This window comes from Phalangium opilio, unplaced genomic scaffold, assembly GCF_054372755.1.
Source record: "Phalangium opilio isolate 3A_F unplaced genomic scaffold, DU_Popi_V2 ptg001662l_1, whole genome shotgun sequence".
Taxonomy (NCBI): domain Eukaryota; kingdom Metazoa; phylum Arthropoda; class Arachnida; order Opiliones; family Phalangiidae; genus Phalangium; species Phalangium opilio.
Window position 1 is genome coordinate 412136 of NW_028324260.1, and position 24326 is coordinate 436461.

A 24326-nucleotide genomic window follows, 5' to 3' on the forward strand; every position below is an offset into this window, starting at 1 on the left:
GCCCCTTGAGTCTCGCGCCTTAGACCGCTCGGCCATCCAGACGTGGTTTTATGTAATTTGGACGTTTTAAAATTATATCTCATCCAGTTATTTTCTTAAAACCATTCGTGTCAGAAGTGTGATTCGAACCCACGCCCTCATACGAGGACCAGAATACACAGATTTACATCGTGAACGAAGGAAGCTAAGCCCCTTGAGTCTTGCGCCTTAGACCGCTCGGCCATCCCGACGTGGTTCTGTGTAATTTGGACGTTTTAAAATTATATCTCATCCAGTTATTTTCTTAAAACATATCGTGTCAGAAGTGTGATTCGAACCCACGCCCTCATACGAAGACCAGAATACACAGATTCACATCGTGAACGAAGGAAGCTAAGCCCCTTGAGTCTCGCGCCTTAGACCGCTCGGCCATCCTGACGTGGTTCTGTGTAATTTGGACGTTTTAAAATTATATCTCATCCAGTTATTTTCTTAAACATATCGTGTCAGAAGTGGGATTCGAACCCACGCCCTCATACGACGACCAGAATACACAGAATCACATCGTGAACGAAGCCCCTTGAGTCTGGCGCCTTAGACCGCTCGGCCATCCTGACGTGGTTTTATTTAACTTAGGCGTTCAAAATCACATCTCTTCGAGTTACTTTTATAAAACATATCGTGTCAGAAGTGGGATTCGAACCCACGCCCTCATTCGAGGGCCAGAATACACAGATTCCCATCGTGAGCGAAGGAAACTAAGCCCCTTGAGTCTAGTGCCTAAGACGGCTCTGCCATCCTGACGTGGTTTTAAGTAATTTAGACGTTTATAATTACATCTCTTCGAGTTATTTTCATAAACAATATCTTGTCAGAAGTGGGATTCGAACCCACGCCCTCATACTAGGACCAGAATACACAGATTTACATCGTGAACGAAGGAAGCTAAGCCCCTTCATTCTTGCGCCTTAGACCGCTCGGCCATCCTGACGTGGTTCTGTGTAATTTGGACGTTTTAAAATTATATCTCATCCCGTTATTTTCTTAAAACATATCGTGTCAGAAGTGTGATTCGAACCCACGCCCTCATACGAGGACCAGAATACGCAGATTCACATCGTGAACGAAGGAAGCTAAGCCCCTTGAGTCTGGCGCCTTAGACCGCTCGGCCATCCTGACGTGGTTTTAATTAATTTAGGCGTTCAAAATTACATCTCTTCGAGTTACTTTTATAAAACATATCGTGTCAGAAGTGGGATTCGAACCCACGCCCTCATACGAGGGCCAGAATACACAGATTCACGTCGTGAACGAAGGAAACTACGCCCCTTGAGTCTAGCGCCTAAGACGGCTCGGCCATACTGACGTGGTTTTAAGTAATTTAGACGTTTCAAATTACATCTCTTCGAGTTATTTTCATAAACAATATCGTGTCAGAAGTGGGATTCGAACCCACGCCCTCATACTAGGACCAGAATACACAGATTTACATCGTGAACGAAGGAAGCTAAGCCCCTTGAGTCTCGCGCCTTAGACCGCTCGGCCATCCAGACGTGGTTTTATGTAATTTGGACGTTTTAAAATTATATCTCATCCAGTTATTTTCTTAAAACCATTCGTGTCAGAAGTGTGATTCGAACCCACGCCCTCATACGAGGACCAGAATACACAGATTCACATCGTGAACGAAGGAAGCTAAGCCCCTTGAGTCTGGCGCCTTAGACCGCTCGGCCATCCTGACGTGGTTTTAATTAATTTAGGCGTTCAAAATTACATCTCTTCGAGTTATTTTCATAAACAATATCGTGTCAGAAGTGGGATTCGAACCCACGCCCTCATACTATGACCAGAATACACAGATTTACATCGTGAACGAAGGAAGCTAAGCCCCTTAAGTCTTGCGCCTTAGACCGCTCGGCCATCCTGACGTGGTTCTGTGAAATTTCGACGTTTTAAAATTATATCTCATCCAGTTATTTTCTTAAAACATATCGTGTCAGAAGTGTGATTCGAACCCACGCCCTCATACGAGGACCAGAATGCACAGATTCACATCGTGAACGAAGGAAGCTAAGCCCCTTGAGTCTAGCGCCTAAGACCGCTCGGCCATCCTGACGTGGTTCTGTGTAATTTCGACGTTTTAAAATTATATCTCATCCAGTTATTTTCTTAAAACATATCGTGTCAGAAGTGGGATTCGAACCCACGCCCTCATACGAGGACCAGAATACACAGAATCACATCGTGAACGAAGACCCTTGAGTCTGGCGCCTTAGACCGCTCGGCCATCCTGACGTGGTTTTAACTAATTTAGGCGTTCAAAATCACATCTCTTCGAGTTACTTTTATAAAACATATCGTGTCAGAAGTGGGATTCGAACCCACGCCCTCATACGAGGACCAGAATACACAGAATCACGTCGTGAACGAAGGAAACTACGCCCCTTGAGTCTAGCGCCTAAGACGGCTCGGCCATACTGACGTGGTTTTAAGTAATTTAGACGTTTCAAATTACATCTCTTCGAGTTTTTTTCATAAACATTATCGTGTCAGAAGTGGGATTCGAACCCACGCCCTCATACTAGGACCAGAATACACAGATTTACATCGTGAACGAAGGAAGCTAAGCCCCTTGAGTCTCGCGCCTTAGACCGCTCGGCCATCCAGACGTGGTTTTATGTAATTTGGACGTTTTAAAATTATATCTCATCCAGTTATTTTCTTAAAACCATTCGTGTCAGAAGTGTGATTCGAACCCACGCCCTCATACGAGGACCAGAATACACAGATTTACATCGTGAACGAAGGAAGCTAAGCCCCTTGAGTCTTGCGCCTTAGACCGCTCGGCCATCCCGACGTGGTTCTGTGTAATTTGGACGTTTTAAAATTATATCTCATCCAGTTATTTTCTTAAAACATATCGTGTCAGAAGTGTGATTCGAACCCACGCCCTCATACGAAGACCAGAATACACAGATTCACATCGTGAACGAAGGAAGCTAAGCCCCTTGAGTCTCGCGCCTTAGACCGCTCGGCCATCCTGACGTGGTTCTGTGTAATTTGGACGTTTTAAAATTATATCTCATCCAGTTATTTTCTTAAACATATCGTGTCAGAAGTGGGATTCGAACCCACGCCCTCATACGACGACCAGAATACACAGAATCACATCGTGAACGAAGCCCCTTGAGTCTGGCGCCTTAGACCGCTCGGCCATCCTGACGTGGTTTTATTTAACTTAGGCGTTCAAAATCACATCTCTTCGAGTTACTTTTATAAAACATATCGTGTCAGAAGTGGGATTCGAACCCACGCCCTCATTCGAGGGCCAGAATACACAGATTCCCATCGTGAGCGAAGGAAACTAAGCCCCTTGAGTCTAGTGCCTAAGACGGCTCTGCCATCCTGACGTGGTTTTAAGTAATTTAGACGTTTATAATTACATCTCTTCGAGTTATTTTCATAAACAATATCTTGTCAGAAGTGGGATTCGAACCCACGCCCTCATACTAGGACCAGAATACACAGATTTACATCGTGAACGAAGGAAGCTAAGCCCCTTCATTCTTGCGCCTTAGACCGCTCGGCCATCCTGACGTGGTTCTGTGTAATTTGGACGTTTTAAAATTATATCTCATCCCGTTATTTTCTTAAAACATATCGTGTCAGAAGTGTGATTCGAACCCACGCCCTCATACGAGGACCAGAATACGCAGATTCACATCGTGAACGAAGGAAGCTAAGCCCCTTGAGTCTGGCGCCTTAGACCGCTCGGCCATCCTGACGTGGTTTTAATTAATTTAGGCGTTCAAAATTACATCTCTTCGAGTTACTTTTATAAAACATATCGTGTCAGAAGTGGGATTCGAACCCACGCCCTCATACGAGGGCCAGAATACACAGATTCACGTCGTGAACGAAGGAAACTACGCCCCTTGAGTCTAGCGCCTAAGACGGCTCGGCCATACTGACGTGGTTTTAAGTAATTTAGACGTTTCAAATTACATCTCTTCGAGTTATTTTCATAAACAATATCGTGTCAGAAGTGGGATTCGAACCCACGCCCTCATACTAGGACCAGAATACACAGATTTACATCGTGAACGAAGGAAGCTAAGCCCCTTGAGTCTCGCGCCTTAGACCGCTCGGCCATCCAGACGTGGTTTTATGTAATTTGGACGTTTTAAAATTATATCTCATCCAGTTATTTTCTTAAAACCATTCGTGTCAGAAGTGTGATTCGAACCCACGCCCTCATACGAGGACCAGAATACACAGATTCACATCGTGAACGAAGGAAGCTAAGCCCCTTGAGTCTGGCGCCTTAGACCGCTCGGCCATCCTGACGTGGTTTTAATTAATTTAGGCGTTCAAAATTACATCTCTTCGAGTTATTTTCATAAACAATATCGTGTCAGAAGTGGGATTCGAACCCACGCCCTCATACTATGACCAGAATACACAGATTTACATCGTGAACGAAGGAAGCTAAGCCCCTTAAGTCTTGCGCCTTAGACCGCTCGGCCATCCTGACGTGGTTCTGTGAAATTTCGACGTTTTAAAATTATATCTCATCCAGTTATTTTCTTAAAACATATCGTGTCAGAAGTGTGATTCGAACCCACGCCCTCATACGAGGACCAGAATGCACAGATTCACATCGTGAACGAAGGAAGCTAAGCCCCTTGAGTCTCGCGCCTTAGACCGCTCGGCCATCCTGACGTGGTTTTAATTAATTTAGGCGTTCAAAATTACATCTCTTCGAGTTACTTTTATAAAACATATCGTGTCAGAAGTGGGATTCGAACCCACGCCCTCATACGAGGGCTAGAATACACAGATTCACATCGTGAACGAAGAAAACTAAGCCCCTTGAGTCTAGCGCCTAAGACGGCTCGGCCAAACTGACGTGGTTTTAAGTAATTTAGACGTTTAAAATTACATCTCTTCGAGTTATTTTCATAAACAATATCGTGTCAGAAGTGGGATTCGAACCCACGCCCTCATACTAGGACCAGAATACACAGATTTACATCGTGAACGAAGGAAGCTAAGCCCCTTGAGTCTTGCGCCTCAGACCGCTCGGCCATCCAGACCGGGTTTTATGTAATTTGGACGTTTTAAAATTATATCTCATCCAGTTATTTTCTTAAAACATATCGTGTCAGAAGTGGGATTCGAACCCACGCCCTTATACGAGGACCAGAATACACAGATTCACTTCGTGAACGAAGGAAACTAAGCCCCTTGAGTCTAGCGCCTAAGACGGCTCTGCCATCCTGACGTGGTTTTAAGTAATTTAGACGTTTATAATTACATCTCTTCGAGTTATTTTCATAAACAATATCTTGTCAGAAGTGGGATTCGAACCCACGCCCTCATACGAGGGCCAGAATACACAGATTCACATCGTGAACGAAGAAAACTAAGCCCGTTGAGTCTAGCGCCTAAGACGGCTCGGCCAAACTGACGTGGTTTTAAGTAATTTAGACGTTTAAAATTACATCTCTTCGAGTTATTTTCATAAACAATATCTTGTCAGAAGTGAGATTCGAACCCACGCCCTCATACTAGGACCAGAATACACAGATTTACATCGTGAACGAAGGAAGCTAAGCCCCTTGAGTCTTGCGCATTAGACCGCTCGGCCATCCAGACCGGGTTTTATGTAATTTGGACGTTTTAAAATTATATCTCATCCAGTTACTTTCTTAAAACATATCGTGTCAGAAGTGGGATTCGAACCCACGCCCTCATACGAGGGCCAGAATACACAAATTCACATCGTGAACGAAGAAAACTAAGCCCCTTGAGTCTAGCGCCTAAGACGGCTCGGCCATAGTGACGTGGTTTTAAGTAATTTAGACGTTTAAAATTACATCTCTTCGAGTTATTTTCATAAACAATATCGTGTCAGAAGTGGGATTCGAACCCACGCCCTCATACTAGGACCAGAATACACAGATTTACATCGTGATCGAAGGAAGCTAAGCCCCTTGAGTCTTGCACCTTAGACCGCTCGGCCATCCAGACCGGGTTTTATGTAATTTGGACGTTTTCAAATTATATCTCATCCAGTTATTTTCTTAAAACATATCGTGTCAGAAGTGGGATTCGAACCCACGCCCTCATACGAGGACCAGAATACACAGATTCACTTCGTGAACGAAGGAAGCTAAGCCCCTTGAGTCTAGCGCCTAAGACCGCTCGGCCATCCTGACGTGGTTCTGTGTAATTTCGACGTTTTAAAATTATATCTCATCCAGTTATTTTCTTAAAACATATCGTGTCAGAAGTGGGATTCGAACCCACGCCCTCATACGAGGACCAGAATACACAGAATCACATCGTGAACGAAGACCCTTGAGTCTGGCGCCTTAGACCGCTCGGCCATCCTGACGTGGTTTTAACTAATTTAGGCGTTCAAAATCACATCTCTTCGAGTTACTTTTATAAAACATATCGTGTCAGAAGTGGGATTCGAACCCACGCCCTCATACGAGGACCAGAATACACAGAATCACATCGTGAACGAAGCCCCTTGAGTCTGGCGCCTTAGACCGCTCGGCCATCCTGACGTGGTTTTAATTAATTTAGGCGTTCAAACTCACATCTCTTCGAGTAACTTTTATAAAACATATCGTGTCAGAAGTGGGATTCGAACCCACGCCCTCATACGAGGACCAGAATACACAGAATCACATCGTGAACGAAGCCCCTTGAGTCTGGCGCCTTAGACCGCTCGGCTATCCTTACGTGGTTTTAATTAATTTAGGCGTTCAAAATCACATCTCTTCGAGTTAATTTCATAAACAATATCTTGTCAGAAGTGGGATTCGAACCCACGCCCTCATACGAGGGCCAGAATACACAGATTCACATCGTGAACGAAGGAAACTAAGCCCCTTGAGTCTAGCGCCTAAGACGGCTCTGCCATCCTGACGTGGTTTTAAGTAATTTAGACGTTTATAATTACATCTATTCGAGTTATTTTCATAAACAATATCTTGTCAGAAGTGGGATTCGAATCCACGCCCTCATACTAGGACCAGAATACACAGATTCACATCGTGAACGAAGGAAGCTAAGCCCCTTGAGTCTTGCGCATTAGACCGCTCGGCCATCCAGACCGGGTTTTATGTAATTTGGACGTTTTAAAATTATATCTCATCCAGTTACTTTCTTAAAACATATCGTGTCAGAAGTGGGATTCGAACCCACGCCCTCATACGAGGACCAGAATACACAGAATCACATCGTGAACGAAGCCTCTTGAGTCTGGCGCCTTAGACCGCTCGGCCATCCTGACGTGGTTTTAATTAATTTAGGCGTTCAAAATCACATCTCTTCGAGTTACTTTTATAAAACATATCGTGTCAGAAGTGGGATTCGAACCCACGCCCTCATACGAGGGCCAGAATACACAGATTCACATCCTGAACGAAGGAAACTAAACCCCTTGAGTCTAGCGCCTAAGAGGGCTCTGCCATCCTGACGTGGTTTTAAGTAATTTAGACGTTTATAATTACATCTCTTCGAGTTATTTTCATAAACAATATTTTGTCAGAAGTGGGATTCGAACCCACGCCCTCATACGAGGGCCAGAATACACAGATTCACATCGTGAACGAAGGAAACTAAGCCCCTTGAGTCTAGCGCCTAAGACGGCTCTGCCATCCAGACCGGGTTTTATGTAATTTGGACGTTTTAAAATTATATCTCATCCAGTTATTTTCTTAAAACATATCTTGTCAGAAGTGGGATTCGAACCCACGCCCTCATACTAGGACAAGAATACACAGATTTACATCGTGAACGAAGGAAGCTAAGCCCCTTGAGTCTTGCGCATTAGACCGCTCGGCCATCCAGACCGGGTTTTATGTAATTTGGACGTTTTAAAATTATATCTCATCCAGTTACTTTCTTAAAACATATCGTGTCAGAAGTGGGATTCGAACCCACGCCCTCATACGAGGGCCAGAATACAGAGATTCACATCGTGAACGAAGAAAACTAAGCCCCTTGAGTCTAGCGCCTAAGACGGCTCGGCCATACTGACGTGGTTTTAAGTAATTTGGACGTTTTAAAATTATATCTCATCCAGTTATTTTCTTAAAACATATCGTGTCAGAAGTGGGATTCGAACCCACGCCCTCATACGAAGACCAGAATACACAGATTCATTTCGTGAACGAAGGAAGCTAAGCCCCTTGAGTATAGCGCCTAAGACCGCTCGGCCATCCTGACGTGGTTCTGTGTAATTTCGACGCTTTAAAATTATATCTCATCCAGTTATTTTCTTAAAACATATCGTGTCAGAAGTGGGATTCGAACCCACGCCCAACATACGAGGACCAGAATACACAGAATCACATCGTGAACGAAGCCCCTTGAGTCTGGCGCCTTAGACCGCTCGGCCATCCTGACGTGGTTTTAATTAATTTAGGCGTTCAAAATCACATCTCTTCGAGTTACCTTTATAAAACATATCGTGTCAGAAGTGGGATTCGAACCCACGCCCTCATACGAGGGCCAGAATACACAGATTCCCATCGTGAACGAAGGAAACTAATCCCCTTGAGTCTGGCGCCTAAGACGGCTCTGCCATCCTGACGTGGTTTTAAGTAATTTAGACGTTTATAATTACATCTCTTCGAGTTATTTTCATAAACAATATCTTGTCAGAAGTGGGATTCGAACCCACGACCTCATACTAGGACCAGAATACACAGATTTACATCGTGAACGAAGGAAGCTAAGCAGCTTGAGTCTTGCGCATTAGACCGCTCGGCCATCCAGACCGGGTTTTATGTAATTTGGACGTTTTAAAATTATATCTCATCCAGTTATTTTCTTAAAACATATCGTGTCAGCAGTGGGATTCGAACCCACGCCCTCATACGAGGGCCAGAATACACAGATTCACATCGTGAACGAAGAAAACTAAGCCCCTTGAGTCTAGCGCCTAAGACGGCTCGGCCATACTGACGTGTTTCTAAGTAATTTAGACGTTTAAAATTACATCTCTTCGAGTTATTTTCATAAACAATATCGTGTCAGAAGTGGGATTCGAACGCACGCCCTCATAGTAGGACCAGAATACACAGATTTACATCGTGATCGAAGGAAGCTAAGCCCCTTGAGTCTTGCGCCTTAGACCGCTCGGCCATCCAGACCGGGTTTTATGTAATTTTGACGTTTTAAAATTATATCTCATCCAGTTATTTTCTTAAAGCATATCGTGTCAGAAGTGGGATTCGAACCCACGCCCTCATACGAGGACCAGAATACACAGAATCACATCGTGAACGAAGCCCCTTGAGTCTGGCGCCTTAGACCGCTCGGCCATCCTGACGTGGTTTTAATCAATTTAGGCGTTCAAAATCACATCTCATCCAGTTATTTTCTTAAAACGTATCGTGTCAGCAGTGGGATTCGAACCCACGCCCTCATACGAGGGCCAGAATACACAGATTCACATCGTGAACGAAGAAAACTAAGCCCCTTGAGTCTAGCGCCTAAGACGGCTCGGCCATACTGACGTGTTTCTAAGTAATTTAGACGTTTAAAATTACATCTCTTCGAGTTATTTTCATAAACAATATCGTGTCAGAAGTGGGATTCGAAAGCACGCCCTCATACTAGGACCAGAATACACAGATTTACATCGTGATCGAAGGAAGCTAAGCCCCTTGAGTCTTGCGCCTTAGACCGCTCGGCCATCCAGACCGGGTTTTATGTAATTTGGACGTTTTAAAATTATATCTCATCCAGTTATTTTCTTAAAACATATCGTGTCAGAAGTGGGATTCGAGCCCACGCCCTCATACGAGGACCAGAATACACAGATTCACTTCGTGAACGAAGGAAGCTAAGCCCCTTGAGTCTAGCGCCTAAGATCGCTCGGCAATCCTGACGTGGTTCTGTGTAATTTTGACGTTTTAAAATTATATCTCATCCAGTTATTTTCTTAAAGCATATCGTGTCAGAAGTGGGATTCGAACCCACGCCCTCATACGAGGACCAGAATACACAGAATCACATCGTGAACGAAGCCCCTTGAGTCTGGCGCCTTAGACCGCTCGGCCATCCTGACGTGGTTTTAATTAATTTAGGCGTTCAAAATCACATCTCTTCGAGTTACTTTTATAAAACATATCGTGTCAGAAGTGGGATTCGAACCCACGCCCTCATACGAGGGCCAGAATACACAGATTCACATCGTGAACGAAGGAAACTAAGCCCCTTGAGTCTAGCGCCTAAGACGGCTCTGCCATCCTGACGTGGTTTTAAGTAATTTAGACGTTTATAATTACATCTCTTCGAGTTATTTTCATAAACAATATCTTGTCAGAAGTGGGATTCGAACCCACGCCCTCATACGAGGGCCAGAATACACAGATTCACATCGTGAACGAAGGAAACTAAGCCCCTTGAGTCTAGCGCCTAAGACGGCTCTGCCATCCTGACGTGGTTTTAAGTAATTTAGACGTTTATAATTACATCTCTTCGAGTTATTTTCATAAACAATATCTTGTCAGAAGTGGGATTCGAACCCACGCCCTCATACTAGGACCAGAATACACAGATTTACATCGTGAACGAATAAAGCTAAGCAGCTTGAGTCTTGCGCATTAGACCGCTCGGCCATCCAGACCGGGTTTTATGTAATTTGGACGTTTTAAAATTATATCTCATCCAGTTATTTTCTTAAAACATATCGTGTCAGCAGTGGGATTCGAACCCACGCCCTCATACGAGGGCCAGAATACACAGATTCACATCGTGAACGAAGAAAACTAAGCCCCTTGAGTCTAGCGCCTAAGACGGCTCGGCCATACTGACGTGTTTCTAAGTAATTTAGACGTTTAAAATTACATCTCTTCGAGTTATTTTCATAAACAATATCGTGTCAGAAGTGGGATTCGAACGCACGCCCTCATACTAGGACCAGAATACACAGATTTACATCGTGATCGAAGGAAGCTAAGCCCCTTGAGTCTTGCGCCTTAGACCGCTCGGCCATCCAGACCGGGTTTTATGTAATTTGGACGTTTTAAAATTATATCTCATCCAGTTATTTTCTTAAAACATATCGTGTCAGAAGTGGGATTCGAACCCACGCCCTCATACGAGGACCAGAATACACAGATTCACTTCGTGAACGAAGGAAGCTAAGCCCCTTGAGTCTAGCGCCTAAGATCGCTCGGCCATCCTGACGTGGTTCTGTGTAATTTTGACGTTTTAAAATTATATCTCATCCAGTTATTTTCTTAAAGCATATCGTGTCAGAAGTGGGATTCGAACCCACGCCCTCATACGAGGACCAGAATACACAAAATCACATCGTGAACGAAGCCCCTTGAGTCTGGCGCCTTAGACCGCTCGGCCATACTGACGTGTTTCTAAGTAATTTAGACGTTTAAAATTACATCTCTTCGAGTTATTTTCATAAACAATATCGTGTCAGAAGTGGGATTCGAAAGCACGCCCTCATACTAGGACCAGAATACACAGATCTACATCGTGATCGAAGGAAGCTAAGCCCCTTGAGTCTTGCGCCTTAGACCGCTCGGCCATCCAGACCGGGTTTTATGTAATTTGGACGTTTTAAAATTATATCTCATCCAGTTATTTTCTTAAAACATATCGTGTCAGAAGTGGGATTCGAACCCACGCCCTCATACGAGGACCAGAATACACAGATTCACTTCGTGAACGAAGGAAGCTAAGCCCCTTGAGTCTAGCGCCTAAGATCGCTCGGCAATCCTGACGTGGTTCTGTGTAATTTTGACGTTTTAAAATTATATCTCATCCAGTTATTTTCTTAAAGCATATCGTGTCAGAAGTGGGATTCGAACCCACGCCCTCATACGAGGACCAGAATACACAGAATCACATCGTGAACGAAGCCCCTTGAGTCTGGCGCCTTAGACCGCTCGGCCATCCTGACGTGGTTTTAATTAATTTAGGCGTTCAAAATCACATCTCTTCGAGTTACTTTTATAAAACATATCGTGTCAGAAGTGGGATTCGAACCCACGCCCTCATACGAGGGCCAGAATACACAGATTCACATCGTGAACGAAGGAAACTAAGCCCCTTGAGTCTAGCGCCTAAGACGGCTCTGCCATCCTGACGTGGTTTTAAGTAATTTAGACGTTTATAATTACATCTCTTCGAGTTATTTTCATAAACAATATCTTGTCAGAAGTGGGATTCGAACCCACGCCCTCATACGAGGGCCAGAATACACAGATTCACATCGTGAACGAAGGAAACTAAGCCCCTTGAGTCTAGCGCCTAAGACGGCTCTGCCATCCTGACGTGGTTTTAAGTAATTTAGACGTTTATAATTACATCTCTTCGAGTTATTTTCATAAACAATATCTTGTCAGAAGTGGGATTCGAACCCACGCCCTCATACTAGGACCAGAATACACAGATTTACATCGTGAACGAATAAAGCTAAGCAGCTTGAGTCTTGCGCATTAGACCGCTCGGCCATCCAGACCGGGTTTTATGTAATTTGGACGTTTTAAAATTATATCTCATCCAGTTATTTTCTTAAAACATATCGTGTCAGCAGTGGGATTCGAACCCACGCCCTCATACGAGGGCCAGAATACACAGATTCACATCGTGAACGAAGAAAACTAAGCCCCTTGAGTCTAGCGCCTAAGACGGCTCGGCCATACTGACGTGTTTCTAAGTAATTTAGACGTTTAAAATTACATCTCTTCGAGTTATTTTCATAAACAATATCGTGTCAGAAGTGGGATTCGAACGCACGCCCTCATACTAGGACCAGAATACACAGATTTACATCGTGATCGAAGGAAGCTAAGCCCCTTGAGTCTTGCGCCTTAGACCGCTCGGCCATCCAGACCGGGTTTTATGTAATTTGGACGTTTTAAAATTATATCTCATCCAGTTATTTTCTTAAAACATATCGTGTCAGAAGTGGGATTCGAACCCACGCCCTCATACGAGGACCAGAATACACAGATTCACTTCGTGAACGAAGGAAGCTAAGCCCCTTGAGTCTAGCGCCTAAGATCGCTCGGCCATCCTGACGTGGTTCTGTGTAATTTTGACGTTTTAAAATTATATCTCATCCAGTTATTTTCTTAAAGCATATCGTGTCAGAAGTGGGATTCGAACCCACGCCCTCATACGAGGACCAGAATACACAAAATCACATCGTGAACGAAGCCCCTTGAGTCTGGCGCCTTAGACCGCTCGGCCATCCTGACGTGGTTTTAATTAATTTAGGCGTTCAAAATCACATCTCTTCGAGTTACTTTTATAAAACATATCGTGTCAGAAGTGGGATTCGAACCCACTCCCTCATACGAGGGCCAGAATACACAGATTCACATCGTGAACGAAGGAAACTAAGCCCATTGAGTCTAGCGCCTAAGACGGCTCTGCCATCCTGACGTGGTTTTAAGTAATTTAGACGTTTATAATTACATCTCTTCGAGTTATTTTCATAAACAATATCTTGTCAGAAGTGGGATTCCAACCCACGCCCTCATACTAGGACCAGAATACACAGATTTACATCGTGAACGAAGAAAACTAAGCCCCTTGAGTCTAGCGCCTAAGACGGCTCGGCCATACTGACGTGGTTTTAAGTAATTTAGACGTTTAAAATTACATCTCTTCGAGTTATTTTCATAAACAATATCGTGTCAGAAGTGGGATTCGAACCCACTCCCTCAAACTAGGACCAGAATACACAGATTTACATCGTGATCGAAGGAAGCTAAGCCCCTTGAGTCTTGCGCCTTAGACCGCTCGGCCATCCAGACCGGGTTTTATGAAATTTGGACGTTTTAAAATTATATCTCATCCAGTTATTTTCTTAAAACATATCGTGTCAGAAGTGGGATTCGAACCCACGCCCTCATACGAGGACCAGAATACACAGATTCACTTCGTGAACGAATAAAGCTAAGCAGCTTGAGTCTTGCGCATTAGACCGCTCGGCCATCCAGACCGGGTTTTATGTAATTTGGACGTTTTAAAATTATATCTCATCCAGTTATTTTCTTAAAACATATCGTGTCAGCAGTGGGATTCGAACCCACGCCCTCATACGAGGGCCAGAATACACAGATTCACATCGTGAACGAAGAAAACTAAGCCCCTTGAGTCTAGCGCCTAAGACGGCTCGGCCATACTGACGTGTTTCTAAGTAATTTAGACGTTTAAAATTACATCTCTTCGAGTTATTTTCATAAACAATATCGTGTCAGAAGTGGGATTCGAACGCACGCCCTCATACTAGGACCAGAATACACAGATTTACATCGTGATCGAAGGAAGCTAAGCCCCTTGAGTCTTGCGCCTTAGACCGCTCGGCCATCCAGACCGGGTTTTATGTAATTTGGACGTTTTAAAATTATATCTCATCCAGTTATTTTCTTAAAACATATCGTGTCAGAAGTGGGATTCGAACCCACGCCCTCATACGAGGACCAGAATACACAGATTCACTTCGTGAACGAAGGAAGCTAAGCCCCTTGAGTCTAGCGCCTAAGATCGCTCGGCCATCCTGACGTGGTTCTGTGTAATTTTGACGTTTTAAAATTATATCTCATCCAGTTATTTTCTTAAAGCATATCGTGTCAGAAGTGGGATTCGAACCCACGCCCTCATACGAGGACCAGAATACACAGAATCACATCGTGAACGAAGCCCCTTGAGTCTGGCGCCTTAGACCGCTCGGCCATCCTGACGTGGTTTTAATCAATTTAGGCGTTCAAAATCACATCTCATCCAGTTATTTTCTTAAAACGTATCGTGTCAGCAGTGGGATTCGAACCCACGCCCTCATACGAGGGCCAGAATACACAGATTCACATCGTGAACGAAGAAAACTAAGCCCCTTGAGTCTAGCGCCTAAGACGGCTCGGCCATACTGACGTGTTTCTAAGTAATTTAGACGTTTAAAATTACATCTCTTCGAGTTATTTTCATAAACAATATCGTGTCAGAAGTGGGATTCGAAAGCACGCCCTCATACTAGGACCAGAATACACAGATTTACATCGTGATCGAAGGAAGCTAAGCCCCTTGAGTCTTGCGCCTTAGACCGCTCGGCCATCCAGACCGGGTTTTATGTAATTTGGACGTTTTAAAATTATATCTCATCCAGTTATTTTCTTAAAACATATCGTGTCAGAAGTGGGATTCGAACCCACGCCCTCATACGAGGACCAGAATACACAGATTCACTTCGTGAACGAAGGAAGCTAAGCCCCTTGAGTCTAGCGCCTAAGATCGCTCGGCAATCCTGACGTGGTTCTGTGTAATTTTGACGTTTTAAAATTATATCTCATCCAGTTATTTTCTTAAAGCATATCGTGTCAGAAGTGGGATTCGAACCCACGCCCTCATACGAGGACCAGAATACACAGAATCACATCGTGAACGAAGCCCCTTGAGTCTGGCGCCTTAGACCGCTCGGCCATCCTGACGTGGTTTTAATTAATTTAGGCGTTCAAAATCACATCTCTTCGAGTTACTTTTATAAAACATATCGTGTCAGAAGTGGGATTCGAACCCACGCCCTCATACGAGGGCCAGAATACACAGATTCACATCGTGAACGAAGGAAACTAAGCCCCTTGAGTCTAGCGCCTAAGACGGCTCTGCCATCCTGACGTGGTTTTAAGTAATTTAGACGTTTATAATTACATCTCTTCGAGTTATTTTCATAAACAATATCTTGTCAGAAGTGGGATTCGAACCCACGCCCTCATACGAGGGCCAGAATACACAGATTCACATCGTGAACGAAGGAAACTAAGCCCCTTGAGTCTAGCGCCTAAGACGGCTCTGCCATCCTGACGTGGTTTTAAGTAATTTAGACGTTTATAATTACATCTCTTCGAGTTATTTTCATAAACAATATCTTGTCAGAAGTGGGATTCGAACCCACGCCCTCATACTAGGACCAGAATACACAGATTTACATCGTGAACGAAGGAAGCTAAGCCCCTTGAGTCTTGCGCATTAGACCGCTCGGCCATCCAGACCGGGTTTTATGTAATTTGGACGTTTTAAAATTATATCTCATCCAGTTACTTTCTTAAAACATATCGTGTCAGAAGTGGGATTCGAACCCACGCCCTCATACGAGGGCCAGAATACACAGATTCACATCGTGAACGAAGAAAACTAAGCCCCTTGAGTCTAGCGCCTAAGACGGCTCGGCCATACTGACGTGGTTTTAAGTAATTTAGACGTTTAAAATTACATCTCTTCGAGTTATTTTCATAAACAATATCGTGTCAGAAGTGGGATTCGAACCCACTCCCTCATACTAGGACCAGAATACACAGATTTACATCGTGATCGAAGGAAGCTAAGCCCCTTGAGTCTAGCGCCTAAGACCGCTCGGCCATCCTGACGTGGTTCTGTGTAATTTGGACGTTTTAAAATTATATCTCATCCAGTTATTTTTTTAAAGCATATCGTGTCAGAAGTGGGATTCGAACCCACGCCCTCATACGAGGACCAGAATACACAGAATCACATCGTGAACGAAGCCCCTTGAGTCTGGCGCCTTAGACCGCTCGGCCATCCTGACGTGGTTTTAATTAATTTAGGCGTTCAAAATCACATCTCTTCGAGTTACTTTTATAAAACATATCGTGTCAGAAGTGGGATTCGAACCCACTCCCTCATACGAGGGCCAGAATACACAGATTCACATCGTGAACGAAGGAAACTAAGCCCCTTGAGTCTAGCGCCTAAGACGGCTCTGCCATCCTGACGTGGTTTTAAGTAATTTAGACGTTTAAAATTACATCTCTTCGAGTTATTTTCATAAACAATATCGTGTCAGAAGTGGGATTCGAACGCACGCCCTCATACTAGGACCAGAATACACAGATTTACATCGTGATCGAAGGAAGCTAAGCCCCTTGAGTCTTGCGCCTTAGACCGCTCGGCCATCCAGACCGGGTTTTATGTAATTTGGACGTTTTAAAATTATATCTCATCCAGTTATTTTCTTAAAACATATCGTGTCAGAAGTGGGATTCGAACCCACGCCCTCATACGAGGACCAGAATACACAGATTCACTTCGTGAACGAAGGAAGCTAAGCCCCTTGAGTCTAGCGCCTAAGATCGCTCGGCCATCCTGACGTGGTTCTGTGTAATTTTGACGTTTTAAAATTATATCTCATCCAGTTATTTTCTTAAAGCATATCGTGTCAGAAGTGGGATTCGAACCCACGCCCTCATACGAGGACCAGAATACACAAAATCACATCGTGAACGAAGCCCCTTGAGTCTGGCGCCTTAGACCGCTCGGCCATCCTGACGTGGTTTTAATTACTTTAGGCGTTCAAAATCACATCTCTTCGAGTTACTTTTATAAAACATATCGTGTCAGAAGTGGGATTCGAACCCACTCCCTCATACGAGGGCCAGAATACACAGATTCACATCGTGAACGAAGGAAACTAAGCCCCTTGAGTCTAGCGCCTAAGACGGCTCTGCCATCCTGACGTGGTTTTAAGTAATTTAGACGTTTATAATTACATCTCTTCGAGTTATTTTCATAAACAATATCTTGTCAGAATGGGATTCGAACCCACGCCCTCAAACTAGGACCAGAATACACAGATTTACATCGTGAACGAAGGAAGCTAAGCCCCTTGAGTCTTGCGCATTAGACCGCTCGGCCATCCAGACCGGGTTTTATGTAATTTGGACGTTTTAAAATTATATCTCATCCAGTTACTTTCTTAAAACATATCGTGTCAGAAGTGGGATTCGAACCCACGCCCTCATACGAGGGCCAGAATACACAGATTCACATCGTGAACGAAGAAAACTAAGCCCCTTGAGTCTAGCGCCTAAGACGGCTCGGCCATACTGACGTGGTTTTAAGTAATTTAGACGTTTAAAATTACATCTCTTCGAGTTATTTTCATAAACAATATCGTGTCAGAAGTGGGATTCGAACCCACTCCCTCATACTAGGACCAGAATACACAGATTTACATCGTGATCGAAGGAAGCTAAGCCGCTTGAGTCTTGCGCCTTAGACCGCTCGGCCATCCAGACCGGGTTTTATGAAATTTGGACGTTTTAAAATTATATCTCATCCAGTTATTTTCTTAAAACATATCGTGTCAGAAGTGGGATTCGAACCCACGCCCTCATACGAGGACCAGAATACACAGATTCACTTCGTGAACGAAGGAAGCTAAGCCCCTTGAGTCTAGCGCCTAAGACCGCTCGGCCATCCTGACGTGGTTCTGTGTAATTTGGACGTTTTAAAATTATATCTCATCCAGTTATTTTTTTAAAGCATATCGTGTCAGAAGTGGGATTCGAACCCACGCCCTCATACGAGGACCAGAATACACAGAATCACATCGTGAACGAAGCCCCTTGAGTCTGGCGCCTTAGACCGCTCGGCCATCCTGACGTGGTTTTAATTAATTTAGGCGTTCAAAATCACATCTCTTCGAGTTACTTTTATAAAACATATCGTGTCAGAAGTGGGATTCGAACCCACGCCCTCATACGAGGGCTAGAATACACAGATTCACATCGTGAACGAAGGAAACTAAGCCCCTTGAGTCTAGCGCCTAAGACGGCTCTGCCATCCTGACGTGGTTTTAAGTAATTTAGACGTTTATAATTACATCTCTTCGAGTTATTTTCATAAACAATATCTTGTCAGAAGTGGGATTCGAACCCACGCCCTCATACGAGGGCCAGAATACACAGATTCACATCGTGAACGAAGGAAACTAAGCCCCTTGAGTCTAGCGCCTAAGACGGCTCTGCCATCCTGACCTGGTTTTAAGTAATTTAGACGTTTATAATTACATCTCTTCGAGTTATTTTCATAAACAATATCGTGTCAGAAGTGGGATTCGAACCCACGCCCTCATACTAGGACCAGAATACACAGATTTACATCGTGAACGAATGAAGCTAAGCCCCTTGAGTCTTGCGCCTAAGACCACTCGGCCATCCTGACGTGGTTTTGTGTAATTTGGACGTTTTAAAATTACATCTCATCCAATTATTTTCATAAACAATATCGAGTCAGAAGTGGGATTCGAACCCACGCCCTCATACGAGGACCAGAATACACAGAATCACATCGTGAACGAAGCCCCTTGAGTCTGGCGCCTTAGACCGCTCGGCCATCCTGACGTGGTTTTAATTAATTTAGGCGTTCAAAATCACATCTCTTCGAGTTACTTTTATAAAACATATCGTGTCAGAAGTGGGATTCGAACCCACGCCCTCATACGAGGGCCAGAATACACAGATTCCCATCGTGAACGAAGGAAACTAATCCCCTTGAGTCTAGCGCCTAAGACGGCTCTGCCATCCTGACGTGGTTTTAAGTAATTTAGACGTTTATAATTACATCTCTTCGAGTTATTTTCATAACCAATATCTTGTCAGAAGTGGGATTCGAACCCACGCCCTCATACTAGGACCAGAATACAGAGATTTACATCGTGAACGAAGGAAGCTAAGCAGCTTGAGTCTTGCGCATTAGACCGCTCGGCCATCCAGACCGGGTTTTATGTAATTTGGACGTTTTAAAATTATATCTCATCCAGTTATTTTCTTAAAACATATCGTGTCAGCAGTGGGATTCGAACCCACGCCCTCATACGAGGGCCAGAATACACAGATTCACATCGTGAACGAAGAAAACTAAGCCCCTTGAGTCTAGCGCCTAAGACGGCTCGGCCATACTGACGTGTTTCTAAGTAATTTAGACGTTTAAAATTATATCTCATCCAGTTATTTTCTTAAAACATATCGTGTCAGAAGTGGGATTCGAACCCACGCCCTCATACGAGGGCCAGAATACACAGATTCACATCGTGAACGAAGAAAACTAAGCCCCTTGAGTCTAGCGCCTAAGACGGCTCGGCCATACTGACGTGGTTTTAAGTAATTTAGACGTTTAAAATTACATATCTTCGAGTTATTTTCATTAACAATATCGTGTCAGAAGTGGGATTCGAACCCACGCCCTCATACGAGGGCCAGAATACACAGATTCACATCGTGAACGAAGAAAGCTAAGCCCCTTGAGTCTAGCGCCTAAGACGGCTCGGCCATACTGACGTGGTTTTAAGTAATTTAGACGTTTAAAATTACATATCTTCGAGTTATTTTCATTAACAATATCGTGTCAGAAGTGGGATTCGAACCCACGCCCTCATACTAGGACCAGAATACACAGATTTACATCGTGAACGAAGGAAGCTAAGCCCCTTGAGTCTTGCGCATTAGACCGCTCGGCCATCCAGACCGGGTTTTATGTAATTTGGACGTTTTAAAATTATATCTCATCCAGTTATTTTCTTAAAACATATCGTGTCAGAAGTGGGATTCGAACCCACGCCCTCATGCAAGGGCCAGAATACACAGATTCACATCGTGAACGAAGAAAACTAAGCCCCTTGAGTCTAGCGCCTAAGACGGCTCGGCCATACTGACGTGGTTTTAAGTAATTTAGACGTTTAAAATTACATCTCTTCGAGTTATTTTCATAAACAATATCGTGTCAGAAGTGGGATTCGAACCCACCCCCTCATACTAGGACCAGAATACACAGATTTACATCGTGAACGAAGGAAGCTAAGCCCCTTGAGTCTTGCGCCTTAGACCGCTCGGCCATCCAGACCGGGTTTTATGTAATTTGGACGTTTTAAAATTATATCTCATCCAGTTATTTTCTTAAAACATATCGTGTCAGCAGTGGGATTCGAACCCACGCCCTCATACGAGGGCCAGAATACACAGATTCACATCGTGAACGAAGAAAACTAAGCCCCTTGAGTCTAGCGCCTAAGACGGCTCGGCCATACTGACGTGTTTCTAAGTAATTTAGACGTTTAAAATTACATCTCTTCGAGTTATTTTCATAAACAATATCGTGTTAGAAGTGGGATTCGAACCCACGCCCTCATACTAGGACCAGAATACACAGATTTACATCGTGAACGAAGGAAGCTAAGCCCCTTGAGTCTTGCGCATTAGACCGCTCGGCCATCCAGACCGGGTTTTATGTAATTTGGACGTTTTAAAATTATATCTCATCCAGTTATTTTCTTAAAACATATCGTGTCAGAAGTGGGATTCGAACCCACGCCCTCATACGAGGGCCAGAATACACAGATTCACATCGTGAACGAAGAAAACTAAGCCCCTTGAGTCTAGCGCCTAAGACGGCTCGGCCATACTGACGTGGTTTTAAGTAATTTAGACGTTTAAAATTACATATCTTCGAGTTATTTTCATTAACAATATCGTGTCAGAAGTGGGATTCGAACCCACGCCCTCATACGAGGGCCAGAATACACAGATTCACATCGTGAACGAAGAAAGCTAAGCCCCTTGAGTCTAGCGCCTAAGACGGCTCGGCCATACTGACGTGGTTTTAAGTAATTTAGACGTTTAAAATTACATATCTTCGAGTTATTTTCATTAACAATATCGTGTCAGAAGTGGGATTCGAACCCACGCCCTCATACTAGGACCAGAATACACAGATTTACATCGTGAACGAAGGAAGCTAAGCCCCTTGAGTCTTGCGCATTAGACCGCTCGGCCATCCAGACCGGGTTTTATGTAATTTGGACGTTTTAAAATTATATCTCATCCAGTTATTTTCTTAAAACATATCGTGTCAGAAGTGGGATTCGAACCCACGCCCACATACGAAGACCAGAATACACAGATTCACATCGTGAACGAAGGAAGCTAAGCCCCTTGAGTCTAGCGCCTAAGAGCGCTCGGCCATCCTGACGTGGTTCTGTGTAATTTCGACGTTTTAAAATTACATCTCTTCGAGTTATTTTCTTAAAACATATCGTGTCAGAAGTGGGATTCGAACCCACCCCCTCATACTAGGACCAGAATACACAGATTTACATCGTGAACGAAGGAAGCTAAGCCCCTTGAGTCTTGCGCCTTAGACCGCTCGGCCATCCAGACCGGGTTTTATGTAATTTGGACGTTTTAAAATTATATCTCATCCAGTTATTTTCTTAAAACATATCGTGTCAGCAGTGGGATTCGAACCCACGCCCTCATACGAGGGCCAGAATACACAGATTCACATCGTGAACGAAGAAAACTAAGCCCCTTGAGTCTAGCGCCTAAGACGGCTCGGCCATACTGACGTGTTTCTAAGTAATTTAGACGTTTAAAATTACATCTCTTCGAGTTATTTTCATAAACAATATCGTGTTAGAAGTGGGATTCGAACCCACGCCCTCATACTAGGACCAGAATACACAGATTTACATCGTGAACGAAGGAAGCTAAGCCCCTTGAGTCTTGCGCATTAGACCGCTCGGCCATCCAGACCGGGTTTTATGTAATTTGGACGTTTTAAAATTATATCTCATCCAGTTATTTTCTTAAAACATATCGTGTCAGAAGTGGGATTCGAACCCACGCCCACATACGAAGACCAGAATACACAGATTCACTTCGTGAACGAAGGAAGCTAAGCCCCTTGAGTCTAGCGCCTAAGAGCGCTCGGCCATCCTGACGTGGTTCTGTGTAATTTCGACGTTTTAAAATTATATCTCATCCAGTTATTTTCTTAAAACATATCGTGTCAGAAGTGGGATTCGAACCCACGCCCTCATACGAGGGCCAGAATACACAGATTCACATCGTGAACGAAGAAAACTAAGCCCCTTGAGTCTAGCGCCTAAGACGGCTCGGCCATACTGACGTGGTTTTAAGTAATTTAGACGTTTAAAATTACATATCTTCGAGTTATTTGCATTAACAATATCGTGTCAGAAGTGGGATTCGAACCCACGCCCTCATACTAGGACCAGAATACACAGATTTACATCGTGAACGAAGGAAGCTAAGCCCCTTGAGTCTTGCGCATTAGACCGCTCGGCCATCCAGACCGGGTTTTATGTAATTTGGACGTTTTAAAATTATATCTCATCCAGTTATTTTTTAAAACATATCGTGTCAGAAGTGGGATTCGAACCCACGCCCACATACGAAGACCAGAATACACAGATTCACTTCGTGAACGAAGGAAGCTAAGCCCCTTGAGTCTAGCGCCTAAGAGCGCTCGGCCATCCTGACGTGGTTCTGTGTAATTTCGACGTTTTAAAATTATATCTCATCCAGTTATTTTCTTAAAACATATCGTGTCAGAAGTGGGATTCGAACCCACGCCCTCATACGAGGGCCAGAATACACAGATTCACATCGTGAACGAAGAAAACTAAGCCCCTTGAGTCTAGCGCCTAAGACGGCTCGGCCATACTGACGTGGTTTTAAGTAATTTAGACGTTTAAAATTACATATCTTCGAGTTATTTTCATTAACAATATCGTGTCAGAAGTGGGATTCGAACCCACGCCCTCATACGAGGGCCAGAATACACAGATTCACATCGTGAACGAAGAAAGCTAAGCCCCTTGTGTCTAGCGCCTAAGACGGCTCGGCCATACTGACGTGGTTTTAAGTAATTTAGACGTTTAAAATTACATATCTTCGAGTTATTTTCATTAACAATATCGTGTCAGAAGTGGGATTCGAACCCACGCCCTCATACTAGGACCAGAATACACAGATTTACATCGTGAACGAAGGAAGCTAAGCCCCTTGAGTCTTGCGCATTAGACTGCTCGGCCATCCAGACCGGGTTTTATGTAATTTGGACGTTTTAAAATTATATCTCATCCAGTTATTTTCTTAAAACATATCGTGTCAGAAGTGGGATTCGAACCCACGCCCTCATACAAGGGCCAGAATACACAGATTCACATCGTGAACGAAGAAAACTAAGCCCCTTGAGTCTAGCGCCTAAGACGGCTCGGCCATACTGACGTGGTTTTAAGTAATTTAGACGTTTAAAATTACATCTCTTCGAGTTATTTTCATACACAATATCGTGTCAGAAGTGGGATTCGAACTCACCCCCTCATACTAGGACCAGAATACACAGATTTACATCGTGAACGAAGGAAGCTAAGCCCCTTGAGTCTTGCGCCTTAGACCGCTCGGCCATCCAGACCGGGTTTTATGTAATTTGGACGTTTTAAAATTATATCTCATCCAGTTATTTTCTTAAAACATATCGTGTCAGAAGTGGGATTCGAACCCACGCCTTCATACGAGGACCAGAATACACAGATTCACTTCGTGAACGAATGAAGCTAAGCCCCTTAAGTCTAGCGCCTAAGACCGCTCGGCCATCCTGACGTGGTTCTGTGTAATTTGGACGTTTTAAAATTATATCTCATCCAGTTATTTTCTTTAAACATATCGTGTCAGAAGTGGGATTCGAAC

The 24326-nt window shown here is 44.0% G+C and overlaps 16 non-coding genes across 16 annotated transcripts; all 16 read right to left on the minus strand.

Moving 5' to 3' along the window:
* Positions 1–2161: 2161 nt before the first annotated feature.
* TRNAL-CAA (transfer RNA leucine (anticodon CAA)) lies at positions 2162–2274 on the minus strand. Its single transcript has 2 exons — positions 2237–2274; positions 2162–2207 (listed from the first exon to the last, which is right to left on the minus strand). It is a non-coding gene; the product is annotated as a tRNA-Leu (tRNA).
* A 3992-nt stretch (positions 2275–6266) lies between these two features.
* TRNAL-CAA (transfer RNA leucine (anticodon CAA)) lies at positions 6267–6379 on the minus strand. The gene is made up of 2 exons: positions 6342–6379; positions 6267–6312 (listed from the first exon to the last, which is right to left on the minus strand). It is a non-coding gene; the product is annotated as a tRNA-Leu (tRNA).
* A 65-nt stretch (positions 6380–6444) lies between these two features.
* On the minus strand, positions 6445–6557 carry TRNAL-CAA (transfer RNA leucine (anticodon CAA)). The gene is made up of 2 exons: positions 6520–6557; positions 6445–6490 (listed from the first exon to the last, which is right to left on the minus strand). It is a non-coding gene; the product is annotated as a tRNA-Leu (tRNA).
* Positions 6558–7175: 618 nt separating this feature from the next.
* Positions 7176–7288, minus strand: TRNAL-CAA (transfer RNA leucine (anticodon CAA)). The gene is made up of 2 exons: positions 7251–7288; positions 7176–7221 (listed from the first exon to the last, which is right to left on the minus strand). It is a non-coding gene; the product is annotated as a tRNA-Leu (tRNA).
* A 1004-nt stretch (positions 7289–8292) lies between these two features.
* TRNAL-CAA (transfer RNA leucine (anticodon CAA)) lies at positions 8293–8406 on the minus strand. The gene is made up of 2 exons: positions 8369–8406; positions 8293–8339 (listed from the first exon to the last, which is right to left on the minus strand). It is a non-coding gene; the product is annotated as a tRNA-Leu (tRNA).
* An 815-nt stretch (positions 8407–9221) lies between these two features.
* Positions 9222–9334, minus strand: TRNAL-CAA (transfer RNA leucine (anticodon CAA)). The gene is made up of 2 exons: positions 9297–9334; positions 9222–9267 (listed from the first exon to the last, which is right to left on the minus strand). It is a non-coding gene; the product is annotated as a tRNA-Leu (tRNA).
* A 628-nt stretch (positions 9335–9962) lies between these two features.
* TRNAL-CAA (transfer RNA leucine (anticodon CAA)) lies at positions 9963–10075 on the minus strand. The gene is made up of 2 exons: positions 10038–10075; positions 9963–10008 (listed from the first exon to the last, which is right to left on the minus strand). It is a non-coding gene; the product is annotated as a tRNA-Leu (tRNA).
* A 1190-nt stretch (positions 10076–11265) lies between these two features.
* Positions 11266–11378, minus strand: TRNAL-CAA (transfer RNA leucine (anticodon CAA)). The gene is made up of 2 exons: positions 11341–11378; positions 11266–11311 (listed from the first exon to the last, which is right to left on the minus strand). It is a non-coding gene; the product is annotated as a tRNA-Leu (tRNA).
* Positions 11379–11819: 441 nt separating this feature from the next.
* On the minus strand, positions 11820–11932 carry TRNAL-CAA (transfer RNA leucine (anticodon CAA)). The gene is made up of 2 exons: positions 11895–11932; positions 11820–11865 (listed from the first exon to the last, which is right to left on the minus strand). It is a non-coding gene; the product is annotated as a tRNA-Leu (tRNA).
* Positions 11933–13122: 1190 nt separating this feature from the next.
* TRNAL-CAA (transfer RNA leucine (anticodon CAA)) lies at positions 13123–13235 on the minus strand. The gene is made up of 2 exons: positions 13198–13235; positions 13123–13168 (listed from the first exon to the last, which is right to left on the minus strand). It is a non-coding gene; the product is annotated as a tRNA-Leu (tRNA).
* A 1378-nt stretch (positions 13236–14613) lies between these two features.
* On the minus strand, positions 14614–14726 carry TRNAL-CAA (transfer RNA leucine (anticodon CAA)). The gene is made up of 2 exons: positions 14689–14726; positions 14614–14659 (listed from the first exon to the last, which is right to left on the minus strand). It is a non-coding gene; the product is annotated as a tRNA-Leu (tRNA).
* Positions 14727–15354: 628 nt separating this feature from the next.
* Positions 15355–15467, minus strand: TRNAL-CAA (transfer RNA leucine (anticodon CAA)). Its single transcript has 2 exons — positions 15430–15467; positions 15355–15400 (listed from the first exon to the last, which is right to left on the minus strand). It is a non-coding gene; the product is annotated as a tRNA-Leu (tRNA).
* A 1002-nt stretch (positions 15468–16469) lies between these two features.
* Positions 16470–16582, minus strand: TRNAL-CAA (transfer RNA leucine (anticodon CAA)). Its single transcript has 2 exons — positions 16545–16582; positions 16470–16515 (listed from the first exon to the last, which is right to left on the minus strand). It is a non-coding gene; the product is annotated as a tRNA-Leu (tRNA).
* A 628-nt stretch (positions 16583–17210) lies between these two features.
* Positions 17211–17323, minus strand: TRNAL-CAA (transfer RNA leucine (anticodon CAA)). The gene is made up of 2 exons: positions 17286–17323; positions 17211–17256 (listed from the first exon to the last, which is right to left on the minus strand). It is a non-coding gene; the product is annotated as a tRNA-Leu (tRNA).
* Positions 17324–18325: 1002 nt separating this feature from the next.
* On the minus strand, positions 18326–18438 carry TRNAL-CAA (transfer RNA leucine (anticodon CAA)). The gene is made up of 2 exons: positions 18401–18438; positions 18326–18371 (listed from the first exon to the last, which is right to left on the minus strand). It is a non-coding gene; the product is annotated as a tRNA-Leu (tRNA).
* Positions 18439–19065: 627 nt separating this feature from the next.
* On the minus strand, positions 19066–19178 carry TRNAL-CAA (transfer RNA leucine (anticodon CAA)). Its single transcript has 2 exons — positions 19141–19178; positions 19066–19111 (listed from the first exon to the last, which is right to left on the minus strand). It is a non-coding gene; the product is annotated as a tRNA-Leu (tRNA).
* Between the last annotated feature and the right edge of the window lie 5148 nt (positions 19179–24326).